At 48.4% G+C, this 20,755-nt stretch overlaps 1 protein-coding gene and 1 long non-coding RNA gene across 6 annotated transcripts in view; one reads left to right on the top strand and one right to left on the bottom strand.

Annotated features, from left to right (window-relative positions):
* LOC125281973 (uncharacterized) overlaps positions 1–13,931 on the bottom strand; it is a 59,651-nt gene extending 45,720 nt beyond the window's left edge. The window contains exon 1 of the long non-coding RNA XR_007189058.2: positions 13,785–13,931. This is a non-coding gene — a long non-coding RNA (uncharacterized LOC125281973). The remainder of the gene's footprint in view (positions 1–13,784) is intronic.
* Positions 1–20,755, top strand: part of LOC130543845 (uncharacterized) — a 407,309-nt gene that overhangs the window by 220,826 nt on the left and 165,728 nt on the right. The window lies entirely within an intron of this gene.

Here is a 20,755-nt window from a genome sequence, read left to right as displayed (position 1 = left end):
TTTGAGAAAGAAAAAGCCAGATCACGAGGCGGTGGGGCAGGAAAGGAGACTCCACACTGAGCACAGAGCCTGACACAGGGCTGGATCTTATGACCCTGAGATCATGACCTAAGCCCAAAACAAGAGTAGGACGCTTAACTGACTAAGGCACCAGGCCCCCCCTGCCTGCATCTCTCATATACTCTCCTTGGTGATTCTTACATACACTACTTTCAGGACCACTGACGTACCCAAAAACTTCCTGAGGCAGTGACCGTCTTTTTTTTTTTTTTAATTTACTTACTTAGTCACTTATATAATCTCTACACACAACGTGGGGCTCAAACTCACAACCCCAAGATTAAGAACCACATGCTCCACCCACTGGGCCAGCTAGGCACCCCAGGACTGTCTTCTTTTTAATGAATCCCCATCAGGACAAGATGCTCAAGAGTCAAGAGTGACTCAGGACAATGCTCTAAATCTGGTAGAGAAGTGAGAACAACTGGCATTATTAGTCTTCTAAAACTTAGACTATATACACGTGTGAGATTTGTTTTGTCATTCCTCAAATATCCAAGACAATGTAGAAATAAATGACTGAATGCAAACCACAAGTTACTTGGATACAGTGTGAACAACGGATTCAACGGTGTCCATTTCTCACCCATTTTTCAATTACATCCATTTTTTTCAATCTCCTGACAGTTAACAGGAAACCTGAGTTTTAGAAGCTGTCTTCATACCCTTCTCATCTACTAAAAAGATCACCCATGAGCTAAAGGTCAAGACAGCTGAGAGAATCTTGAGAGTTCTCCTCTGTCAGTATCAAGGAGCCATTTACCCAAGGAGCCTTACCCTGTTATTTCTTCATCTCTAAAGTGGGAGCCCCGGACCAGTTGATCCCTAAATTTAGATCAACCTCTAAAATCCTAGACTACCTAAAACAATAAAAATAAAGGAGGCAAACACCCAGTGGAAAAGTTTAGAATTTCCAATGAAATAGTTGAAAGGGCAGACTCAAAGACGAAAATCAAACATCAACTCTTCACCAACCAAATCATCAACCGTCACCCGACAAAAATTAATTCATATGTAGACAACTTGCATTTAAACTAAGTTACTCCTGCTACCTCTTTTATCAAGTCAATTCCTTAGGACACAAATAATGTATTTTTCCCAAAGCAAAAAGCAAAGCTTTTTTTTGCCATGACACAGCCAAGGAGACGCCAAACTTTTTACCTACACTGGAATCACAATTATCCCCAGCCTGAAATCTTAAGGGTGATATTTTAAACAGCCTAGGGGTTTTCACTTCTAACGTCTACACCATCACTGAATTCCATCATTTCTTAGATCTTTGCCATTCATGACACTTGGCCCTTAATGGAGGTCACAGTCCTGTCAACAGGAAAAGGGAAACTTTCTCAGACATAAACCCATTTCCAAACGCTCCCCTCTAAGCCTCAACTTCTATAGGGCAGCCATATATCACCAAAAACAGCAAATCTCTGCACGGACTGCTATAATCTAGAGTCTGTAATTCCTAAATTACATATAACGCTAATGTCAAACACGAACCAATCCAGTTTAGACTCCAGGACACCACATTCATCTGCCTGGTGCGAACATAAACCACCAGCTGCCCAGTTCCTCCTGCATCTGTTCACGGAAGAGCTAACTGTAACAGGACGAGTTAGGTACTGTCTTACAACTATTAACTATCAACGCACTTCTGAGCGGACAGAAAAACTACACTCCTTTTTGGAACTAACACAGCCAACTAAAAGTGACACTGGTCCATCTCTCAGAGCCATGGGACTGTTAAGATATTCCTAATAGTTTATAAACTTTAGCTTCATCTCATGTACAACAGCATGTTGAAACATCCATGCCAACGAGAGTCCCAAACTCTCCTGGCTGGCCTTCTATGTACAAAAACCGGGCCTTGTTTTGTCTCTCGGAGGCCAGGGGAGACATCTGCACTGCTGGCTGGTAGACCTCGGTTGGTACAGTTGGGCTCAGGTGACAGCTTCATGGGCCTGTGTTTTATGTAGCGGTCTGGGATGTATGACACTTACAGTAACAGTCCTGTGATTTGGATGCTTAGCTTTCCCTTACAGCCTCACACCCGGGCAGAGTGTCAGACATCCACAGTCCAATAACAAGGAGTGCCCCCGCCTTGGGCTGGGCTCACTTTTGATAATGGGACGAAAGCCCAAGCATCCTACCCCAGGAAAACAGCTCATGTGCATACACACAATTCTGCGTACCGCTTCTGGGGTTCATGGACCTAGGAGACAGCATTTCCTCCTTAAGCAACAAACAGTCTGATCAGTAAGCACTTAAAAACAAAAAGATCTTCATGGACTTTTCACCAAGGGAGAAATCTGGGAGCCATCCTGGAATTGCTCTGGACACCCCCTCTCTCAGCCCTGGCTCTTCATTTCCCAGGTCAGAGCCTGGAGACTGGCTGAGAAACAGGCTTCAAATCACCCTCTCTCCAGTTCCTCAGTCACGCCCTTAATTAAGGCCTTCTTCACTTGTGTGTACAACGTAATTGTAGAATTAAAAGGACACAGGCTGTTAGATTGGACCATCTGAACTTTGCCCATCACTTTACTAGCTGGGCGACAGACACCGGGCAGCCATTCCCTTAATGACAAAGGCTTGGCTCCTCTCCCTTCTGAAGCGCATGACTGCAACAGCTCCTTGACCGACCCTTGTACTAGTTAACCACCCGCTTGCCATAGGAATCTGCTCCCGTCAGAATCAACCACACGCTGCTCTGATCTTGTCAATAGTATCAACCCTACCTCCTTCTCGACCCAACCCTTTCTGTACTCCTAAACACTAGTAAAAACATCCAGTCTCACAGACCCCAGCCTCTCCCGCCTCTGCACCGTTAGAGCGGGCATGTCCTCCACGAGGCCCTGCCTGCTTCCCACCTTCCACTCTCTTTCTACAGATCCCTGCAGACAGCCAGACCTGCAGAGGTCACGGCATCTGGTCCACAGCCAGTTTCTGTATGGTTCTGGGCTAATCAAGGTTTTTACCCTTTCAAGGTTGTTTAAAAAAAAAAAAGGCAGCTATGTGACAGGCCCTATGTGGCCTACAAAGCCTGAAATGTTTACTATCTAACCTTTAACAGAGAAAGTTTGCTGACCTCTGAGCGTGACCGTGACTGGGGACATGCCCTCCAGGTCCTCAGAGCACTCTGCTCTGGCACTATCACTGCAGGCATCACACTGCACGCTGACTGCCTCACTCCCCTCCTGTCTGTGCCCCCGGGGGCTGACACTACACCAGGCACAAGACAGGTATTTAATACTGTTCACTCCTGAACAACTGGGTCCACGTATACACAGATTTTTTTTGATACATGCCACATAGTAAATGTAGTTTCTCATAATTTTCTCAACATCCTCTTTTCTCTAACTTACCTTTTTATAATACAGTATATGATACACATACAAAATATGTGCTAACTGCCGATTCTCAACTATGGGGAAGGGTCCGGCGGCCCGCAATGTTCAGGGGTCAACTGTCCTGGCACTTTACATGTGTACACCATCCCACATAGTAACTGCACGCAGAGCTTCAAAGATCACAGATACTAGAGTTTATATAGACAGTATCAGAAGTCACGTGACTAAAGGCAACGCACCAGTATTTGTACCTCAACCTTCTGTTTCCTAGTTAAGATGGTCTTTCTACTAAAAAGACCTGCCTCTCTACACAAACTACGATACCTAGACATCTTTGATTACTAATACCTGAGACTTTAGCTAAGGGTAAAATTTAATTTTTGACTCGCTATTTAATTTTGATAATTTTCAAATTACTGCTACTTTTTGTAAATTAAAGAAAAAAGAAAGAAACAGACACCCTAACGAAACACTAGGCAGGTATTTGTAAATTAAATATCAGTACTTAGTGGTTTTCTACTCAGTGCACCACAGCCTCCCATGATCCCACCTATACCGGTCTGAGAACCCACACCACCTTAGAGACAGGCTCCATGATACGCCTGTCAAAGAGGCTCAATCCTCTGTCTAGCTGTGCCTGCTCTAGGCAGACTTCGGAAAAAGTCAAGAGTCCGGCCAGCACTGTGTAAGAGAACGCTCCATGACGATGAAAATGTCCCATCTCTGCACTGTCCGAGGTGGTAGCCACTAGCCACACCTGCATACTGAGCACCCAAACTGGGGCTAGTGTCACTGTCAAACAGAACTTTTCATTTTATTTAATTTTAATTTAAATAGCCACACACGGCTAGCAACGACTACAGGAGACACAGATCCAAGTCTAGACTCCAAACACTGAAGTGAAATAAAACACAATTTTCCCTGTATCCTTAACTACAGGCTATGTTATCTGGCCCAATCATTCCCCTGAAAAAGACTAAAAAAGATGGACAGAATACTTTAAAGTCTTAAAATCAACCAGAAACTGACAAGACAATAAGGAAAGAACAGACCAAAATTAAAGTGAAATCAGGAACCCAAAGAGATGAACAAGCACAGAAACCACCTCTGCCCTGCAGTCATTTGCCAATTCTGAAAATTTTCAACTTTCATTTTTACAACCATGCAGGGAAAGAGGAGTAAGAATCAAAAGCTGGGTCCCTTAGGGTGTTTAACCAAAAACACTCCCTCCAGAAGCAGGGCCCTAAAGGCTACAGAGCTCAAGATAAAAGAAACCAGAGGTGAATCACTTCTCCAGTAAAATCACAGCACTGGGCGGTCCAAAATACCTCAAGCCTTAAACCTGCTTTAAACTGGTTGAAGCAAAAAAGAAAAAAAAAAAAAAAAAAAAGCTCTCAGAAGGAGCTATATCTTCATTCTATGCCTCAATAGACTCCTACAAATAATCAGAACTAAGTTAAGAATCCTACAAATAATATTCTACACCATAAATAAAAATGAATCACAGACCTAAATGTAAACCTGAAACTTTTCTAGAGGGGGATGGAGGGAAATAAAGGAGAAAACCTTTGTGACCTAGGATTAGGCAACAACTTCTTAACTACGACACTGAAAAAGCACAGTCCAGGGGTACCTGGGAGACTCAGTCAGTTAAGTGTCTCCCTTGGGCTCAGGTCATGATCTCAGGGTGCTGGGATTGAGTCCAGCAGGCAGCAGGCTCCCTGCTCAGCGGGGAGTCCGCTGCTCCCTCTCCCTCGGCCCCTCCCCCCATCCCGCTCTCTCTCCCTACCTCGAATAAATAAATAAAATCTTTAAAAGAGAGAGAGAGAATGCAAAAACAAACCATAGCATGAGAAAAAAGCACAGCACACATCTGACAAAACTTGTATCCAGAATATATAAAGAACCCACCAATAAGAAAAAAAATTTAATAGGCAAAAGATTTGAACACCAAAAGATACACAGGTGGCAAAACCACAAAGAAAAACCATTACACACCTATCGGAATGGCTGAAAAGCTAAAAGACTAACCATACCAAATGTTGCCCCAACGATCCAGCGTGACTGGAACTCTCACACAAAGCTGGGAGGAATGTGAAATGGTTCAGCCATTCCAGGACAGAGTTTGACACTTTCTCAAAAAGCCAACATAGGCCTACCACAGGATCCAGCCATTACAGTGCTAGACCCAACCATTTCCAGGAAAAACAAAAGCCGATGGTCACATGAAGACTTGAGCAAAATTATTCAAAGGCTTTATTTGTAATAACTCAAACCAAGAAACGACTCTCCACACACTGATCACGTTCGACGTCATCCCAAGCAACAGCAGGAAGAAATTCCTTGCAAGTCAGCAAGGGATTCTAAAACAGATACAGATCTGCAAAGGGTCAAGGAGGGCCAAGGTATGCTTAAAAAGGAACCAAGTGGGAAGAGTTCCACAATAAGACCTGTTATAAAACTAAAATAATTGAAGCAACTTAAACTGGGCAGTACCAGTGGAATTCAAGAAAGTCCAAAACAGATGCACATACACACGGACCTTTCATTTCCAAGAAAAGGGGCACTGCAGAGCGCTGGGGGAAAGATGCTCTTTTCAATGAACGGTGTTCGGACAACTAGCCTGTCCACAGGTTAATGAAGCTGGATTCCTTCTTCAGATTATGCACCAAAACCAATTCTGAGAGAATTACAAAGTTAAAGGTTAAAAGCAAAAGTATAAAAGCATTTAGAGAATAAATGAGGAACTAGTTCATGACCTCAGGGCAGGGAAAGACACAAAAAGCTTACAAAGGAAAAGACTGACAAATGGCACTAATTAAACTTAAGAACTTCTATTCATAAAAAAAAAAAAAACACACAAAAACCACTGAGTCAGTGAAACTGCATATGACAAAGTGGGAAGAGACAGCAGCAAAATACATAACCAACAAAGAATGTGTGTTCTGAATATATATAGTCTACAAATCAATTTAAAAATAACCTAATAGAAAAATATGGGCACTTCGAAAAACAGTGCATCCGAATGGCCAGTAAATGTATAAAAAGATGTGCAACCTCATTGTAACCAGGAAAAGGCTATTTAAAACCACAAGGCAGCAACACAGCAGAAACCACCAGAAGGGGCGGGGCGGGGCGACTGACACAAGACCAGAGCAGGGCTGAAGCAGTCATTAGAGAGAAGACTGGGGGGCGGCTGGAGCCTCCCAGCACAGCGGGGAGCAACAGGAGACTCCCTCACTGAGAGGTGCTCCAGGCCAGGCGCTCTGATGTACATTTAGTGGGGTCACAGTCTATAACTGACTATAAACTAGAACTTTAACTTCACTTGACCAATGTAAGGAGAAAGAAACTGTTTCAGATCACTTTTTCCCACCAGCTCATTCCTTTTATTTTCTCCATCACAGGGCTACACCACTGACTCAGTCTGATGGGGGCCAGAAGAGGTACGTGGAAACATCCTTTGTACTTCGCGTCAACATTATGGTAACCTAAGTCCAACCGTCTGTCCCTAATTCTCTTCTCTACCTTAGTAACAACTTCATGTACTTCAAGGTCACAAGGCCCCCTCAGCAGGAGCACAGACTCTTCTTCAATCATTAAACCAATGACTGAGGGCCAACCCACTATAGGAGGAGGAGGAAGCTGTGAAGGACCCACAGATACGTACAGGATAATACAGAGTCCCTGTCCCTGAGCTCACAATATTCTATTTGCCTTCAGGTGTGTCCAACTCTGCATAAGACATAGCAGAAAGTAAGCATATCACCAATTCCAACTTTGAACACTAACTTTTATCTAGCTCTGATCTTAGGGAAAAAATAAAGGACAAAGGCAAAACAATACATATTAAATTTAGATATGACTTTAATGCTAGGCATAGAATCAATTCACACAATACCGTTTTAGTAGTCACCCCAAGACTTGGAAATCATCCTGACTCTAGTATAAGCAAGCCAATCTCTCAACACCAAAACAAAACCACCAGGGAACACGTGCCTTGAGCACCCACATATACACACTTTCCTGCTATCTGCCAAAAACCACAAGTCCAGGGGCCATACAAATTGCTATTTCAATGCAAAACCATTTATTTAAAATCCAAACCAAGATTCAAAAGAATTTAATGACCTCAGCATAAAACATTCAAAATCCCTAAACAAAATTAGTTGTGAGGTCTTCCCAAGACTCTAGAAAACCTGAAAAACATACTGAAAAAGAGTCCTGAAGTGAAGGCAATCTCACTAGCAAATCTAAGTGGTCAGAAGCCAAACACATGCCTCTGCCATTTACGACTGATTTTTTGCCTGCTACGACTTGCATTTCTCTTAAAACACTCTCAAGTAGTGGTTGACAGACATTAGCATGCAACAGAAGCTCCTGGACAGCATGTTCAAACAGACTGCGGGCCCCACCCCCCGAGTCTGATTCAGGAGGTCAGAGGTGGGGCACGAGCACAGGCATTTCTAACCCGGCCAAGTGATGGTGATGCAGTTGTACTTTGAGAACCACTGCAAACAACCAGTTTACTGGTTTACTGTGGTGTGCGCACGCACGTGTTTCCCTTCGCAATAAGCAAGACCAAGGGGAACTTGCTGAGGAAGAACAAACTCTTTTTTTTACCCAAATACTGACTTTTCTTGCCTGAGTGAAGGTAAGTGACCTGTTGCTCAAAACGTTTACTCTGAACAACAACGTAAAAGACTCTCTAAGCAGATCATCGGAAGGCCGGTGTGTCATGGAACTGGCATTACAGTGTTAGGAAGATGGATTTTTTTTTAAAGATTTTATTTATTTATTTGACAGAGAGAGACAGCCAGCGAGAGAGGTAACACAAGCAGGGGAAGTGGGAGAGGAAGAAGCAGGCTGCCAGCAGAGCAGGGAGCCCGATGTGGGGCTCGATCCCAGGACCTTGGGATCATGCCCTGAGCCGAAGGCAGATGCTTCACAACTGAGCCACCCAGGCGCCCCTGGGAAGATGCATTTTTAAAAATGGTTTCAGGGCATAATGTAAAACCCTTGTAAAGTACATGATGAATCCAACTGATTAGTAAAAGATACATTAGAGCTTCTAGACCAGTCATCAAGGATCTTTTATAAGTCCCAACTTCCTAGGTCTTCAGAATATAGAATGAGTCCTAACGAACACATGACCAATTCCTACAAAATTAATTTCTAGAAAAAAACATTTGAAAACTATAAAGGGACAGAGAAATGCGTTTTTCCCGCAGCTCAAGTTTCATGATATTTGTAATCTAAAATAAAGCAGACAAAGATAGAAACAGATAATCCAAGTTCTCCCTGGTATCAAGTCCTACCTGGTTTGTAAGTAAGGTTCTTTACCAAGGCAAACAAAAAACAGTGGACTGCTGACTGACGCAGGAACAGTTCTCCAACAACGAATGAGCCTGGGTTCTTTCATTCAATAAATATTGTGTCAGACACTGGGGATGCCATAGTGTGTAAAACAAAGTTTCTGCCCTCGTGTTGCTTAAATTCTATAAAAAGACACACAATGCACTACAAATATGGAATGTATAAAACCACGTCAGCTCTTTCTTCAGTCCATCAAAGACAAACACATGGTGCTTTGGTCACAAGTAGACCCAACAAACACCTACCATTCACAGCACAATCCAAAGCACCAGATGGCAGGACTTTTAAGATAGAAAATGGAGGCAGAAAGGAGATCCTAGGCACAGACAGCCCATAGATACAACTTTTTAGGTTCTTCTGAGCCTTGGTTTTGGTCCACTGGCCCTAAATAAAGGAGGACAGAGTACGTCAAGTCTTAAAAGCACTATGGAAAATTCTAAATCGGCGAGAATGAGCACATTCACTTCAGAAACATTTATACAGCAGCAATGTGTTAGAGATTATAAATTCTAGGATTTACTACAAGGGGATGAAACCTGCATGAGAAATTTACAATTTACTTTTCCCTCACATTACACCTTGCTTCCCACAAAACTATATTCATAAACACTGACACCCCCCCCCAAAAAAAAGTCACCAATGAAAAAACTCTGTAACAATGTAGAGGTTGTGTAAAGCACAACCTTGAACAAATAAGAAGCGTCAATCACTGCACTATGCATTATATATTTGTATTTAACTGATTTTAAATTAACTTAAAATAATTAAACAATTTTGGTATGTTCATTAAAATGTTTACCTACACCATGTTGGCCAGATCACAGCTTCATGATATGAAAGCGTCAGATTCAAACAGAAAATATAATTATTTCAACTCTCCCAGACACGGTACTTACACCTGCATGCTACTCACTCCCCCTTCGGAAGGCTGGGTTCAGATCTGTGAGACTACTGCTGCTCTAGTCCTGTCTGGTCCTAGAAGCTGCACAGAGAGTTCAGCAGGCCCAGCCAACAAGGACCTACCCCTTGTGGGCCAAGAAGCCCACGGCAAGCTCCTCGAACTCCAAACTTCCAGTGTCTCCTCTGCAAAAATGAGGATAGCAATAGCACAATCAATGGTTCTCAGGAGGAATAAAGCAGAAAAAGCATGAAAGCAATCACTTCAGGTCTGGCACGTGTCATCTCCCAGATTTAATTCATCGGTAAAAAGGTAGTGACACCTACCAACAACACACAATACCCCACACGTAGCAGTAACATTACATCTCCTCCCCTATCAGTGGATAACATTCACATGTATGACTTTGGTCATTTTTCTTGTTCTGAAAAATGAGTTTACAGTAAATGCCAATGTATATCAATAAGATCTAGGCAGAATTCGTTTCATTCAATACAAAGCTTGCAAGAAAAGACCTTCATGTCCTGACAAATAAGTAAACTCTGTGATGATGCTACTTGTTCCCTTCTCGGAGGCTTTCATCTGCTAAAAAGTGGCAATAGTGCCACCCAGCCAAAAACATCTATTTCATACTTTCCTCTAAAAACCATTTCATTAGTGTTTATGCAAATCAGACCATAATTAACAGCATTTGCTAAAAATCTCACCTATCCTGAAAGTTGAATTACATATGCCTATCTGAATTTTATTTCCATGATAGAGCCTAGCAAAAAAAAAAAAAAACAATACAATTGTTATAGACAGGAAGAGAGGAGGTTCGTCTGGTACTTTATAATCAGAAACACATTTATGTAGTTCTGAATGGAAAGATTTGGCACCATTCCTAGAAATTAATGCCACAAAGTGGTAGACAGCAATTTCATTTCTCCTACACTAGGTTGCCTTTTGGTAGTCATGAAATGGAAGAGAGAAAAAAAAAACCTTGCACAAATGTTAGCAGAGAGAAAAAGCCATCAACGGTCAAATAATCCACTACGAAACATGGTTTTCAGAAGAGACATAAAAAAACAACTACTTAAGGCAGCTGGCTGAGGCACTGAAACACAGGTACACCCAAACAGGAGCTGGAACCGCGCTCATCCTCTTCCACCGAGGATCCTTCTAAGGACAGAGATGCGACTTCAGATTTGAATGCTTACTGCACTCACAAACTTCCTGGAATTTACTACTATTCACTCAAATAAGGTCATTTACTTTGCCCAAGTTTTCAGAATTTGCATTTTAAATAATTTCTATAGGCATCAGTAAAAATTCCCAAAGACCCCCACAGCAATATTTTGCTAATTATTTAAGGGATTTTAGAAGGAGATACAGTAATGAAATAAGTTCTTAAGCTCGAGCTTTAAGACAAAATAAACTACTACAGAAACTAAACTTTACTGGTTTACAAGCCAAAAAAAACCCCCTCATTTCACAAATGATAGAACTTTTAATTATATTGAAATTTAAAACAAGATTTTAGCTGAAAACTGTCTAAACTGAAAATGTTTACTTTCAAAAGTTAAAGACTTACATATTAAGACTTTGACTCTCATCTTTCCTGTGTTACCCTTGAGACAAGTATTTTCTCAAAATTAAGACACTTAAAAATACAGGAAAAAAGGTTTCCATAAAATCTTTAGAGATAGAGAAGTAGCAACTCAAAACTAACATCCAAAAAAGAAGAGTCATGTTCAAAATGACTCTTTACTACACGATAGAACATATACAGTACACAGAAGACACTATAATTTTTCCTGCGGGAACTAATCAGCATTTTTTTAAGGGGATATCTTTAACAATACAATTGTTATTTAGACAATTTCTCAAACTTCCCAGCGAGAAAAGTTATGTGACTTGCTGAAGAACCCAATTTTAAGAATTGGGATGTCAAGTTCTCTAATTTCCAACAATGGGCATGGAGTGCTAGAGAAACGATGTTACTGAGAAATGTTCTAATGATCCTCACTGCGGCTCCTAACTTCTGGTTTCACCGGACACTTCCACCCCATCGCACTCATGGAGCTTCACTCCTAATCACGACTCACCTTCAGCGGACCGCCGGCCTGAAAAGAGGCTGAAGTCCTCTCTCCTGTAGGGCTCTGCCCCAGGACTCTTGGCCCCAAACCTTAAACACTAAGTTCTGGATTCAATGTCTTTATTTATCCAAGGACTTGCTTCTTGATGCATCATAACCTCTGAACAATGCGTAGGTCCTTTTATTCAGTGTATATACTCAAGTCTTAGGTTGATTGTGGGACCCTTTAAAAGACAGCAATGGGTTTTAAACCATCTTTCCCCAGTTTTCATTATTAAATCGGAGTATATGATAATCACCGGAAAGATATTACTTAAAGAATGTGTAACATGGGATCTTGCTGCTTCGACAACATTTAGCACACAAATGTATTCAAGACACAAGTGGTAGGCTCATTCAGTGTTTCACCTCCAAGGACAGCCACAAAGAGAAAACAATGTACTCATAAAGACACCGGAACGCAAACTTTCTTCAGAAGTTTCATGTGTTTAAATATTGCAGGATGTTAAAAATTATCTCCAAAGCACAATGGCATGAAAAAATTACCTACATTGGATCTCAACAAAAATAAGGTGAATGCTAATTTGCAATGTATCTTTCCATCACTTCAACCTTTCAGGTTTTCAGAGATGAGACAACTGACCAGAGTTCACACATTTCCAAGAGAAGACTGCTTCCATTATGAGTTTTACAAATAAAATATTAAGGGTGAGGATCTGGTATTTCATTTCAAATAGTAATGGCCTATTTTTCCAACCTGGAAAATGTTGACATTCTATCTAAGAATCCCAGCGTTGGTCGTCTTATGTACAGATCCCCAAATCCTTACACCGCCTTCAGCCTGAACGTATTTCAACCAGTTCCCACAATTACTACATTACTATTATCTTAGTCTCACTGCCAAAAACCCAGCTGCAGGCTAACTATGCAAGAATGAGACACTGTTGAAATGACTAAAAAAAAATTTCTTTTTACCCTTAGTGCATTAAGCTAAATCCTGCAATTAAATAAAACCAAGTAACACACACACACACACACACACACACACCCCTCCTCCTCCTCCTGAGAAAAGAAAGGAAACGAGAGAGAAAGAAACAGCAAGTCCTTCTTCCACCTAAGTCAGAAGCAGAGCTGGGGGCTGGGCTGGGAAGAGGGGTAAACTTGGAGGCACAATGAATAAAGGAGGTCTCCGGGGCTTTCGCCCCGAAAACCACAGGGCCACAGCAAGTTGAGCGCCAGCTGCGGGGAAGGAGCCGCCCGGATCCGGGTTCGAGGCCCACCCTTCCCTGCCTGAGGGCCAGTGAGTCCCCATATCGGGTCCGGGCTATTCCTCCGCCCCACCTCCAGGTCCCCAAGAATTTCCTTCTTCCTCCTCCTTCCTCTCTCCCCCCTTTTGTCTTTGAGGCAATCGGCCGGCTCCCAAGGAGGCCGGCTGGCCTCCCCAAGCCCCCGGCCTCCCTGTGCGCTCCGGCCTCAAGCCCCTCCGTCTCTGCGAGACCCCCGAATCCACCAACCTCCCCATCTTTCACGAACACCCCCAGGCCTTCTCACGTCCCCCAAACCTCCCCGTTTACCCGAGCCCCCGGGCTCCCCTCGTCCCCTGGCCTGCCGGAGCACGCCGACCTCCCCACAAGTCCGTCCTCCACCCATCGCCGTTCTCCCAGAACCCGTCCCCTCGTCCCCCTTCCCTGGCCTCTCCTGTCCCCCCGCCGACCTCCCCACATCTCCGTCCTCCCGGAGACCCCCAGTCCGCCCCACATCTCCCGACACGCCCGCGCCCCGATCCTCCCCACAGCGCCGTCCTCCCCGGGCCCCTCCCTCGTCCTCCCCACTTCTCCGGCCTCCCCACATCCTCGGCCTCCCCAGCGGCGCGCGGCAGGGGTCCGTCTCCGCCGCATCCGCCGCGCGGACCGGCTGGTTGGCCCCGCTCGGCCCTCCGCCCGCGGGCCGCGGCCCTGCCAACCCGCAGCTCCAGGAGCCGGCCCACCCGCCCGCATCCCGGCCCCCGCCCCGTTCCCGCACTCACTCGGACCGCGCGGGACACCAGGAGGCGAGGGCAGACCACTGCGAGGCGGCGCCGCGAATCGACGGGCGGCGCTCCCTCCAACGCCTCACGCCGCAGGCGCACAGCGGTCCCGGCCCGGCGGCGGCGGCGGCAGCGGCGGGGTTGCGCTCTCGGGTCGTGCTGCGTCGCCGCGGGCCGCGCATGCGCGGCGACCGGCTGAGGAGCGCTTCCCCGCCACGGCGCGCGCCCGGCCGCGTCCCCGCGCCGAGCTTCCGCCCCCCCCCCCCCCCCCCCCCCCCCCCCGCCGGGAGGACCCGGCATGCGCTTGGCGGCCCGCGCTTGCCTTGCAAGCCCTGGGGCTCCGCTCCGGAGACCGCGCCGGACAGTCGCGCCTCTCATTCAGGACGGCAAGGGACTGAGCGCGCATGTGGTGGCCGGGTCTGGGGGAGCCTCGGCGGAGGCCGGGAGGGGCGGACCGCCGAACTGAGGTCCCTGGGGTCCCACTGGTGGCACTCTGCGCTGGCGGGGCTGGACCGACCTCGGGGAAGCCCTCCCACCCGCTGCCCTTCCCCCACAGCCCGGACGTGGCCCTTTTGCAGGGCCTCCCTAGCCCTCCGCCCTGCAGGGCAGCCCCAGCCTCGGAACCCGCAGGGTCGCGCCCCGCAGTGGGCTGGGGCCTGGCCCGAGTCCTCGCGCGTGTCTTCGCCAGGCTTCCTGCCCACCCCGAGGAGTTAGGTGTCCTGGGCCCCTCTGCACACAGGAGAGTGAGGCTCAGGGATGTGTTCCGTGGCATCACAGCTAATGCTGGGCTGTACTTAGATTGGATCCTGGAAAACGGCCTGAAAGAGGCTGTGGGAGGTGGCTGGAGGTAGACAGATGTGGGGCCTGCGTGCTGGTCCCTGGGCTGCAGAAAGAAGAGGAGGACCCCGGGGATCTGGGAGTCACCAGGCCAAGGGCAGCTGAGCAGACCCAGGACACCAAGTGGAAGGGGCAAAAATGCACTTGTCCAGGGGCTTCTTCAGGCATCCTTAGGAGCCTGGCCTTTGTTGTTTAGGCCGCAGGCAGCCTGGGGAGGGTTTCAAGCAGGAAGTAATATCTGATTTGTGTTCTTTAAAAAAAAAAAATGACAACCTTGCGGTAGGAAATGAAACCAGAGGCAGGGCTACTTTCATCTTTATGGTGTCACTTTGATCCTCACCACAAGCCAGGAGGGTCCTGGGATGGATCCCTGCATTGGTCTCCCTACTCAGAGGGGAGTCAGCTTCTCCCTCTCCCTCTGCCCCTCCCCCTGCTCTCTCTCTCTCTCAAATGAATAAATAAAATCTTTAAAAGAACAAAGGTAATAAATATCCCAAACTCATCATTTCCTGATGGCTTTACTACATACTGCCATCATCTATGCTCTCGTCTGTTGTATCTTTACAGCAGAAATCCACGGAAATGACATGACGAGCCGCCGACGTCTCTTCCTGACTGTGTTCAGTGAGGGCAGGCTGGCAGCTTGAAATCAGCCACGGTGGGAATATGCACCCCATGGAGACTGGCACACGCCACAAATCAGCCCCCCCCCCCCCCCGCGGGAGCCTGTTATATTTACCAGCATTGCACGGTCTATGTGCTGCATGGTGAGATGACATACAGTCTGGAAACAATGAGACAGGGACATTTAAAACAAAGCTTCATTTTAGTCCAACGAAATGAAATGCGTTCTGAGCACCTGCGAATTCCATGCCCACCTCTCGCTTCCTCCACCGTTGGCTCTCCGTGATGACAGCTGTGATTTGTGAGCACCTGGTAGATGCCAGGCGTATGAAGTTGTATTCTCTTATTATCACTTTCCGGTTCAGTGTGAATATTGTCCCATTTCATGAATGAGAAAACGGAGGCACAGAAGGGTTAAGACACTGCCCAGGATCAAACCTTTTGCACCCTGCCCCAGGGCCTCTTGTATGGCTCCGTGTGTACCGTCCCCCTTTCTTGCCCGAAGCAACCCAGAATCCGCGACTATGTCATTGGTCGTGTCGTCACTTTAAGTTCCAATTAGTCTTCATATCCACTTGTTCTGCGTTTTCTGAAATGTCATTTATTCTTTGGCTTGAGCGATTTTCCTTTCCATCTTCTCCACTCTCTGCGATTGCATTTAATGGCGACGTTGATAAAGCTCTTTTCTTTAAAGTGATCTAGCCAAAGCGAGGGGTACTTTATAACCTTCAACAGATAATTAATGCGTGTGACAACCCACAGACATTGCACACACTTCAGCAGGAGGATTGGGAGGAGTTCACAAGCACCGGAGCTGGAAATAAATTACAGGGGAAAGGCCTGCACCCCCTCCCTCGGGAACCCACACTCCGAGGTTGGCATCTCCTCCTTCCCGCAGCATCCTTGTTAACAGTGTCGGCAGCCAGCGTGGTCACCGTAAGGGGGAAACCGAGGCAAGGAAGTGCCTCACCCAGGGCATCAGCAAATCAGCACCAGAGGTGTGTGGGACACAGGAGTTCTGGGCAGAACCCAGCCAAGAACGGGGATTACCTCATGCTAAATCCAGTGTTTGTTGAACGACTGAATGAAGGTTTCCCTATGTACTCCTTTCTCCCCGTGATTATGTACAGCGTGTTGCCTTTGACCCTCTGGCTGTGGTTTTGTATTTCTTGACTTGCCTGCATGGTAAACTCCTTAGGGTAAGGAACAGAGTGGCCTAAGCTCCCTAAAATTGAGTTCCTTCGTGTTTACAACGGGGATCATGCGGCCGTTACAAGGAATAAGCAGCATCTGCCTAGGAAAGAGCGGGCGTCTTGTTCACAGCGCATCTCCTGCACGGATGCTCATCTGATAGGGGCCCTGGGTCTGATGCAGGAGGGCACGAGTGCCGCGGTCACCGCCCCCAATACGGACCTGTAGTTTGTAGCTCATCTCGTGTGTCGGGGAGAGTGACCAGGACTCTCTGCTCGTTCCACAAACGGGCTTTGAGGACACATATCTACACAGAGAGCCTTGGGCCTAAATTGGCAGCCCAGAGCCGCCTCCACGGGCAACAAAGGAGCTCTGGGCTCTGCTTGGTTGGTAATTACCATCTCCACCTGGAAAAAACCCTGGTGACTCAGCCGGGTGGAAATGCCACCTATGCCTCAGGGACAGGAAAAGAGCTGGGACCTCGGCCAGCCCCAAAGGGAGGCAGCGGTCTGGCTCCCGGTGAAAGTCAACGTGGCTTCTCACTCGCCTCTCAGGAAAGACCACACAGCTGGGGACCCAGAGCTGCCTCTTCTGTCACGTCGCCCTGCTCAGCCTGGCGCCCCTGCTCTGTGGAAGGACAGAGGACTTAGGTGAGCTCCCGGGTGGCCCCTTGAGCTCTGAAGTCCTGCGAATTCACAAGAGGCTGACATTTAGCCTGTGGCAGGCTATCGGCGGTCCCCACCGGAGCTCTCCGGGGCCAGGACGAAGCCTGGCTCTCACACGAATTGCAAAGCCAGCAGCGAGGCTCAACAAACACATCGCTGTGCCGGCTTTAAAACAACGCTTTAGGAAACCCCCACCTCCAGCAGACGGCCGTGCGGCAGCAGGCAGATCTCGAGGACACACAACCAACCCGCCAGCTCCTCGGTGTCGCGAACCAACTGAGGTTGGTGCAGATCAGAGCAGGGCCCCAGGCGCACCTGCGAGGGGCAGGCCTGCAGACACAGACCTGACAGGGCATCAAACAAAGGGCGCTGAGCTAGGATGGTGGCGGACCAACGTGTCCGAGAGTGACAGGTTTCGGGGAAAGACTTCCATGTCAACCCGGCCAGGACCGCGTGTACTTGTCACCCTGGGATCCACCCCCTTCCAGGCAAGTGGGCGGCCTGCATTTAAATATGTGGATATGTTTGTATCTCTGGGCAGAACATAGCATTTGGGAGCGGGCGGGATGTGTCATCCTGTGTTTCTTTTCTATCCACGGGGATGCCAAGTCGGGGACTCTGGTTCAGATGAACACACTTGTTTGCCTTAAAGGGTCAGGAGGCAGAAAGTGTGACTTAGAACGGCCCCATGCAGCTCTGTGGGTGATGTGTTCTGGGTCGTCCTTGAGGCCTGACACATGGGAGCAGCTTCTGCATCCAGCTGTCTCCTTCCAATTGATACATCAAGCTGCAGGTGTTCATTGAGTACCTACCATGTGCTCGATGCTAGGCCACGTACCGTGGAAGGGCAGAGAAGGTACCAGCTGTGCCACAGGCCCATGTAGACCACAGGGTCACCTGCTGGGGAGAGGAAGGGCCCATGCCCATCTCCTCTCCCCTCCAGGCAATGTCCCTGCTGTCCCTTCACACCTTCATTTTTCCACAGTCACCCTGTGCTGATGACCCCCAAACCTGGACCTTGGGCCGGGCCTCTGCCCAGACTCCAGACTGGGGTCCAACAGGCACATTGAGCTCACAGTTCCCCCAGATGGAAGCCCCCCATTCCTAGCAGGCTGTCCTTGCTCCTGGAGCCTGGGCCTCCTCATAGCCCCCTCCCCAAGTCCTCCTTCTGCCTGTCCCCTCTACCCACCCCGTTACCAGTTCCTGTTGCTTTCCCAGGCCAAATGTTCTCTAATCCATCCTGTTATTTCCATCCCCACCTGGACCCCCAGGGCCGCCCCAGTTCCTGGCCTGCGCAGGCCTGGGTCATTGTGTCTTCCCTGGACTGTGGAGGCTAATCTATATCCATCCAGTACATTCGTTTTGTGCTAAAGTCAGCCAGAGTCCATTTGGATTGCTTGTGCCCAATGAGCCAGAACTGCTCCCCCCCTCCCCTGCCCTCGTGCAGAGCCAGCCCTGCTATGTGGAGTGCTCTCTCTAAGCTGGGCAAGGCACCGTGTCACCTGTCAGTTTTGGGGGTCCTACTCTTGGCCCCTGCTCTTCCTCTGACACCCTCAAAATAGTGACAGTCACACTGTGTCCAGATCTCAGAGGCAGAAGGCTGCTGGGACTCTGGGCCTGGTGGGCTCAGTGGTGGGGACTGTCTCTCTCAGCTCCTGGCTGCTTCTCGCAGGGGCACAGTGGCAGGGCCTCGTGAGGACACCCCTGCCCAGCCTGGACTCCCCCATCCCTGGGCCCCGCACCTAAGACAGAAACCGGCCAATAAACACCATCATCTGAACCCGTTATGCCTGCCTCCTTGACCAAGCGTCAACACCGAAGCGTGTTCCCTTCCGCAGGAAAGGGACAGCTAACAAATTGTGCCAACTCTCCCGAGAGCCATAGCTGACCAGCATGTCCCAGTGGCTCCCGTGGAACCACAGCTGCCATGGTGAAGGGGAGAGAGCCCATGCCTCCGAGTGCGAAATAGCTGGGCTTACATCTTGGCTTGGTGGCTTCCTAGCCATGGGACCTCTGGACAAGTCACCTAATGTGTTGAGATTTTCTTTTTTCATTTACGTTTTACTTATTTAAGTCATCTCTACCCTCAAGGTGGGGCTTGAACTCACGACCCCGAGATCAAGAGTGCACACTCTTGACTGAGCCAGCCAGGCGCCCCACCTAAAGTTTTTGAGTCCCAGTTGTTCTGTCTGAAAAAGTAGGGATGGTGATACTTCGTTGTCAGACTGTTGTGAGCAGGGAAGAACCGAACACGTGCCAGATGTGCATGCGGTAACAGATGCTCTCTCATCGACCCCCTGCCCTCTCCCCCAGTGTTTGAAGGAAGGGGCAGGACAGCCCCGGCCTCTCTGCACCTCTCCTGTCTGCTTGGGGTGTGGGGAACGGGGGCCTGACCAGCAGGGGCCTGACCAGGCTTGGTTCCACTGGTCCTTCCCTCACTGCCCTGCCCTCCGGTCACAGCCTCACGACACAGGGAGCCTATAGGACAGGGCTGGCCAGCCTGCAGCGGAGAAGTTCCGTTCCAATTGGGGCGCACAGTTGTGGCTGTGAGTCAGGCCTCAAGTTCAGTCTCCCCCTTAATAAAGCCACTATTTGCATCTCCAGCGTCTCTCTCATTGGCCTAGAACTCAGGAGGGAAGAGGGAATTTATTTCCTTAGCAAATATTTGAATAGCGCTCTCGTGCCAGGCCTGATTCTAAGAACTTCGCCGATCTCAACCCATTTAAACCTCAGAGCAGCCTTGGAGGTCGCGAGTCCCGTGACCCCCTTTTGACAGATGACCCTGAACTCCAGAGAGGTAGCGGCCCAATCGGCCTGCAGCTGACTGAGAGCCGGGGGAAGGTTTGAGCTCAGGCGGCCCAGCGCCCAGAGCCCCGCTCTACATGTTGGCCATGTCCGGAGCCTCTGCCAGCGCGTCGCGTCCTGTAATGCTCCTTCAATCCGCAGAGCACCGCAGCCTGTAAAATGTATTAGGCTGGGAGTCCTATGTTAAGACAGAGCATTGGCTGGGAGGAAATAGATAAGGAATTTGGGCTTCCCGGAGCTCTGGATCCCGCAGACCCTCCCCTCCCGCGGACCAGGGCCACTGAGCCCTAGCTGGGTGAGGCCTAGGAGGGATCAGAGGAGCATGCAGGGGTGGCTTCCTTCTGGTCTGCGCGCCTGCAAGCAGAAGTTACTAACTGGATACCAAAACACACCAGCCACGGCGCACATATCTACTAAACGTGGAAAACATCCCGAAAGAGGAGAGGGGGAGAAGGTCGCTTCAGACCAAGGATAGGCAGGCAGTGCAAGCCAGTGGGCCCAGGACCGCGGCGGCCTTGAAGGAAGCCTCGTGCAGAGGTCCTAATGCCCAGGAAGCAGATGAGAGGTGCAGAAGCTCAGGCTCCTTCTCTTTTGAATGATTAATGTAAATTTAGTGAGGGTGCATATGGCAGGGGGAAATAGCAGCAGGAAGGCTGTGCACCCAGCGGGGGCGGGAGGGGGAGTGGGTGCCGGTGGGGGCTCAGCACTGCTGGTCTGCAGCTTCGGGGGCAGCCCAGCTCCACCGCTCCCCAGCCAGTGGCCCGGACCTCCAATCCCCAATGTCTCCCTCTGGGGTGAAGGGCCTGCCGGCATGAGAAGGAGCTCCCATCAGGAGTGGCGGTCGTGGCA

This window comes from Ursus arctos, unplaced genomic scaffold, assembly GCF_023065955.2.
Source record: "Ursus arctos isolate Adak ecotype North America unplaced genomic scaffold, UrsArc2.0 scaffold_16, whole genome shotgun sequence".
Taxonomy (NCBI): Eukaryota; Metazoa; Chordata; class Mammalia; order Carnivora; family Ursidae; genus Ursus; species Ursus arctos.
The sequence above is the reverse complement of the archived record's forward strand: the minus strand, read 5'-3'. Positions and strand labels throughout refer to the sequence as shown.